The 6,528-nt window shown below is 35.3% G+C and overlaps 1 non-coding gene across 1 annotated transcript; it reads left to right on the top strand.

Moving 5' to 3' along the window:
* The first annotated feature begins 4,300 nt into the window (after positions 1 to 4,300).
* On the top strand, positions 4,301 to 4,429 carry LOC113592783 (small nucleolar RNA SNORA31). Its single transcript, XR_003412736.1, has one exon. It is a non-coding gene; the product is annotated as a small nucleolar RNA SNORA31 (small nucleolar RNA).
* The last annotated feature ends 2,099 nt before the right edge of the window (positions 4,430 to 6,528 follow it).

The following is a 6,528-nucleotide window of genomic DNA, read 5'->3' as shown; positions in this document are numbered from 1 at the left end:
GGTAACAAATCAGAAGCAAAATAAGGCAAAATTAGAAGTTGTTATAAATGAATGGTGGGTGCATTGATTCATATACAAAAATTATACTTTTTAGCATGTTTGAAACCTTTGATAACTTTGTTATAAATGACATTGAAATACTAGGTTGAAATCATATAGAAAAGTGAGTCTCTAGCTAAATGAGTTTCTTTCTGATGAGAGCCAAAATAAATAATTGAGATGATGCAGGGGAATAAAAGAGTTTAATTTTATGAGAAAACATGTAATAAACATGATATGGTTTTTTAAAGAATGATCGGCCAATTCACTGAAAATGATTATATTTGTGGTCATGTGTGAATATGACATTTACCATCACACACAAATTTACCACCAACCAGCAGAAATAAGAAATAAGAGCCTCAACACATGGCCCTTTAAAGAAACCTAAACATGACACTATAAGCATTTTTCAGCGCATGACATAGTAGATAATATTTCAAAACACGGCTACAAGAACCCTAATGTGACTTCAAAGAGCTTCTGAGCAGTGGTTCACTCTGATTGCAAGACGTTCCATTTGCCAGAAGCTCTAGATACCGCTAATGGAGAGGGAAAAATTGGAGACTGCCCATTGTTACCTGGGGCCTTGGCCCCTGAGAACAGTATGTTCTTCTGTTATCAGAATATTTTATTTTAAAATACATTTCTAAAATAATAAAAAAAATGATCAAACTGATCATCATATTTTGGAAAAATGATCAGCCTTTGAAGATGTAAGATTTAAAAAGTGTCATTTTGGAGAATAACAATGAACAGGCTTTTGTTTAGACACCTAGCAGTCTGAAAGCTCTCTCTCTTAAGACGTATGCAACCTCTATAGTCATTGTTTTCAATTAATATTTTTGAGCTTATATTACATGACAACACTCAGTTGAGTGTTCATTGACTTCTCATAGCCTTCTTAGATAAATGTCATGGAGGTCACTGAGGTTTATTTATGTGCAGAGAAAGTTGGAGGAGTCCAGAGAGGACATGCAATCCAAGCTGGGTCCTAACAGAATAGGACAAGAGGCACATATATCACTTCCAGAGTTCTCCTCCCAGCCTACCTTGTACCCTTCATTTCAAGTCTCTTCACTGCCACTTCCTCTCTCCAGCCCTGTATTCAAGTAGGAAGGCTGGTTGTTGCTTTCTACTCACATACAAATTTGAAAACCTGTGCCATGGTACTATTTTCTGCTCTGGGGTAATATGGAGGAAGCATCTCATGATCTCATGATATCTCCTCACACTTTGCTGAGGGAAAATGTCATGGCACAGACTACAAGAAGACATAGAAACTCAGTGGTCAATTGTCAAGTCCCCATGGACATGCTCATGTGGGAAAAGAGGTAAGAAGTTGGGCAACACCATCCATTTAAAGCATAGGTTGTAGGTAGTTTGGGGTCTCTTATCCTGCTATCTCTAAATATCTCCTTGCCCCCTATTTTTAAAAGTTACCATTCACTTTTATTCATATTAAACATGTTAATTGTATTAATATTAATAAAATATATATAAACTTTCTATTTCTGACATAAGGAATCACAATAAACTTGGTGGCTTAAAAGGTAGCATACACTTATAGTTCTGCAGGTCAGAAGTCTACTGTCACTGGGCTAAAATCAAAATGTTGGCAGAACTGTATTTCTTTCTAAAGGAGAATTCATTCCTTTGCATTTTCCAGCTCCTGGAGTTTAGCCATATTCCTTGGCTCGTGGCCCCTTTCCTCCATCCTGAAAGCTGGCTAAGTTGCATCTCCCTGATCTCTCCTCTATCATCACCTCTTTCTCTCTGATTACAACTTTTAAGGATTTGTGCGATTACATTGGACCAATCCAGACAATGCAGGATAATATTTCTGTTTCAGAGTCGTTAACCTGAATCACATCTGCAGAGTCTCACCATGCGAAGTGGCATATCCACAGGTTTGAGTTGTGGCCATCTTTTGGTGTAGATTTAAAAACAGTAACGGCATCAACATAAAGTGAAGATATGAGTTGAGAGGTAACCCTTACTTGCTTAGTTGTCTGGTCCTTTACATACATTATCTTATGGAATTTTCAAAACAACTCAGGAAGTTAGATGATAATACCCAAAGTAAGCAGATTAAAAAAAAAAAAAGGATTTCAGAGAAGTTTAGTGATTTACCCTAAGTCACATAGTTTAGAGGCATCTATTCCAGGAGTCGAACACAGCCTACCTTCTGCTGTAGGCTTCTTAAGGCAGTAGACCAATCTAAAATTCAGAGGTGTATTTTAGAGGAAGACATATTGCCAACATGCAGAAGTTGAAAATCACTTTTTAGTTTAAATAATTTATTTGCAAATCTGACCATTAATCGAAACCTGGCATATTAGTGTCTGCTTCTCCTAGAAACACTCTCTCAGTAAAAGACATATAGTGTGTGTCCTGATTACTCAGTTGGAAAACTCCCTGCTTTTTTGCTGTTCTGTCCCTGTTACATCACCACCATTCATTCATCGTGAAGACATCACCAGACATCATCCTCCTGTCTCTTGCCTTTAACTATGTCACAAACTCACCTATTCCCACTGCCACTCCTTTGGTGCCCATGAAAATCTTCTCTCTCATGTCTGACTGCAATAGCCTTCTGACTGGTTCTCTTGCCTCCTGTATTGCCTGCCCCACACCTACCACCCATTTTCCCTCCTTAGAAGAAGAGTCAACTCTTTAAAATTTTCATCTCAGCCAGAAAGTCACTTGCTTGAAGCTTTTGGAAGGCTCCCCATTTCCCTCACCTCCTCTGAGACAAAGGATAAACTCTTGATCCTAATAGACCTGCCCAACTGACTCCTGCTTTCCTCTTCAATCTAATTTATCTCACAACCACCTCATACTTCTTCCTTCCCTCCTTCACACAAGTTCATGTTGTATTGACTTTCTTTCCACTTCCAAAATATCAATTTCCATCTCTCCCCCTCCATCCATCTCCTTCTTTTTTCCCCTCTTCTGTTCTCTCTCTCTCTCTCTCCTTCTCTTCTCCTCTATCCTTCACCCTCCCTTCCTCTCTCTCTCTCTCTCTTTCTCTCTGAGTCTCTCCCTCTCTCTCAAAGGTGTGCACAATCTCTTCACCTGGACTTTCCCATATCTGTTCCTCTGGAAAACTCTCAGGGAAATCTCTACATGTATGACTTCTGCACATTCTTCTCTGTGTTCCAAAATCTGAATTAGTGACCCTCATATATGTTCTTACAGCATCATGTATATCAAAACACTTTTTACTCTGTAGTTTTCTTTTCTGTTCATAGCCTCACTATAGAACTAGACCCTACATTGGAGTATAGGGGCCATATCTTCAAATATTTGCAACTTTTGATTACATATTTGCCTTTTTCTGAGGGCACAAATACTTACATATGCATCTTTTATGATTAGGATTTCTACATATAATCTCCAATGCAAAGCTAGTAAGACACAAATATTTAAAATTTCCGCAGCTACCGACAAGAAAAGAAGTAACTGAATTTTTATAACAGAGTTATACTTCAGATTATGGTAAATTTTTAGATTGAGCATAACTGTTAGAGTTTCTGCCATAAATTTTCATATTCTGATATCTCTGTCCATGTAGTCAGCTAGGCGGTTCCCAAATCATTGTATACATTATCTTTCTCATAAATAACTGAAGATATGTATGCTTGTCTCCCACAAAGATGAATAATTGGGAGTGTTTTTTATTCATAAGTACATCAAGTCTGAGACTAAAAGAATTAAAACAAGAACTTTGCTTTAAGTCAATCAACTTCTGGAGCCAACACAAAAACATGTTAAACTTGATGGCTATAGTATTTCTTTCCAGTTTGTTCCCTATTGTGCACAAAATAGAAGAAGGGACATGTTTCAAACCAATCTTTTATATTGAAATTATGTTTTTAAACCAAGTAACTCATTTAATGGACTAAAAAAAAATTTAGTGTGAAAACAAGTGGTTTTTCAACTGAGTGCTTTATATTTTAATTGTCTGTTTTTGAGTGATTAAACACACGCTGACTGACCATCGTAACAATCAAATTAACAAAACAGCTGCAAATGTTAGTTCAGGCTTAATGTATCTCTTTTTGGCCCACTTACTTTTGCTCCTGCTGGAGAACTCAAAGTTTAGTTCTCGGGTTTTGTCAAGGAAAGTAGACTTGAACTTTGAGGATAGTTGGATTGCGGAACGAAACAAAGCAATTGTCACAGGGTAATAGCAAGAGCATCATCAGAAGACAATATTGAGTATGTCGAATACATAAAATACATTCAGAATTATAGCCTGCATCTATTTGACAGACCTGAGGCAGTTACTGTCTGCTGCTACAGTTTTCACATAGATGCAAGAAAAAAGGGTCCTCATGCTTTCTGTGAGGTTGTGGCAGCCAAGATTGAAGGGGAGAATACAGAACAAATCATGGTAATATAGGGAAAAATATGGAGAGATAATTTTTGCAACTCAGAAATAACCTTTGAAAAAGTGAAACAGTGAAGAGCCTCTTTTACTACAAAACATAATATAAAATTTGAGTTAAATATATAATTATATAATATTAATAATATATAATTATATAATATTTCACTATTGTATATAATGTACTATGATATACTAAACTATACTATATAATACTTATATTTATATAATATAATATATATAATTTATTCTATATTACAGCTATTAATTTATTATATATTATTTATATAATAATATAAAACTTGAGTTAAATAATTATATATTATATATTATTATATACATTAACAATACATTACTGTTATATATAAAATATATTATATATCATATAATATAACATATATTACATATAACACATGTTATATGTAATATATGTATATAATACATATTATATGTTACATATAATATATATTACATATAATATATATGCATATTATATAATATAACATACATTACTTATGATATATATTATATGTAATATATAATGTAACATATGATATATATGCATATATAGGGAAAAGAAAACCGTAATGCCATGTTATTCCTCATTGCTGCTATAGAGTCAAATAGAACTGGTTACAGAAGTGATGTATCTGTCATCAAAACATTACTTCTTTACTTTTTTAAAAAAAATTTTTAATGTTTTTTTTTTTTTGAGAGAGAGAGAGAGAGAGACAGTGGGGAAGAGGAAGTGAGAAGGGGGGAGACACAGAAGCCAAAGCAGGCTCCAGGATCTGAGCTGTCAGCACAGAGCCCAACAGGGGGCTTGAACTCACAAACTGTGAGATCATGACCTGAGCCAAAGTCAGATGCTCAACCGTCTGAGCCACTCAGGCACCCCTACTTCTTGACTTCTATTGATTTTCTGACTTTCTCATTATGTGAAAGATATGGATAGACTGAACAGATTATTTTCATATTTTCTTTAGATTAATTCTCTTACTAAGTTCTGGGCATGAGAAAAGATTGTTATTTTGCCTTGCAAATTCTACTAGAATTTTTAAGAAAAGCATTTTATATTTTACATTGCATTTTCATACATCATATTATATCTCACACTAGTACTGCAAGGTTGACTAATAAGAGTTTTAGTTGGGCTTCCCTGGAATCAGACTCTGAAATGAGGTTTTATATGCAAAAGATATAGTAAGGAAAAGATCCCAAAGAAGTAAAGGAATCCTGAGTAAGGCTGCCCTTTTATCAGAAAAAAAAAAAAAATAGAGTGTAACTTAATCTCACGTGCATGGAAATTTTAGAGTACAAGTTATGTTTCAGAATTTTACTGATCTGAGATAGGGATCTAAGCTTCCATATGCCCACTGCCTTCAGACACTGGCTAAGCATTTCCAATGGAGACATGTTTTTTCCAGGTAACTCTGTCTCATCCCATTTGCAAGCAAAATAGGTTTCAATAGCCCAAAGGCCATCCTTTGTTTGCCGTTGGAAGCAAACACACACAGAAGTTAGGAGTAGGGAGGGAAACAGCAAACAGTATTTTAAAAAGTAATCCAAAGAGATCTGAGTGGAACACAAACACTAAACACCACAGTCAGGTTTTACCAGCTCACGTTACAAGATGAAAAACTGATGTTTAGAAAGGAAATAAGATTTATCTATCACCATATACAGGTGAAGGTGTAGAACAGATGATATAAGACCCTGATTGTAAATCCTATGTGGCTCTGGCTGGTTCCCCATCCTCTCCCCCCCATCACCTCGTATTATATTATAATGTTATTTAGTGTTGTAATTAACATATAACCTTATAATAAAATATGACCTGATATTTTATAGCACTCTACACATTTCTGATTACTTTGAATATTTTACTTTTGTTCATGTATGTAGTTTTATATGCTTAATTAAGCCAGAGGTCACAAACATAAGGTTCTGGCAGATAATATAAATCAGTGAATCAGGACAGATGACAGAGACAATAAAGAACTGTGCCCCCCTGGAGAGTTGCCACCTCTTAGCCCCAGATTATTGTTGCCACGGGGGGAATAAAGATCCAGTGTTGCTGCTCTTCCATTTTTCCT

The sequence above is a fragment of the Acinonyx jubatus genome, chromosome E1 (genome assembly GCF_027475565.1).
Source record: "Acinonyx jubatus isolate Ajub_Pintada_27869175 chromosome E1, VMU_Ajub_asm_v1.0, whole genome shotgun sequence".
In the NCBI taxonomy this organism is placed as follows: Eukaryota; Metazoa; Chordata; class Mammalia; order Carnivora; family Felidae; genus Acinonyx; species Acinonyx jubatus.
Note: the sequence above shows the minus strand (reverse complement) of the source record. Positions and strands in the feature narration are given on the sequence as shown.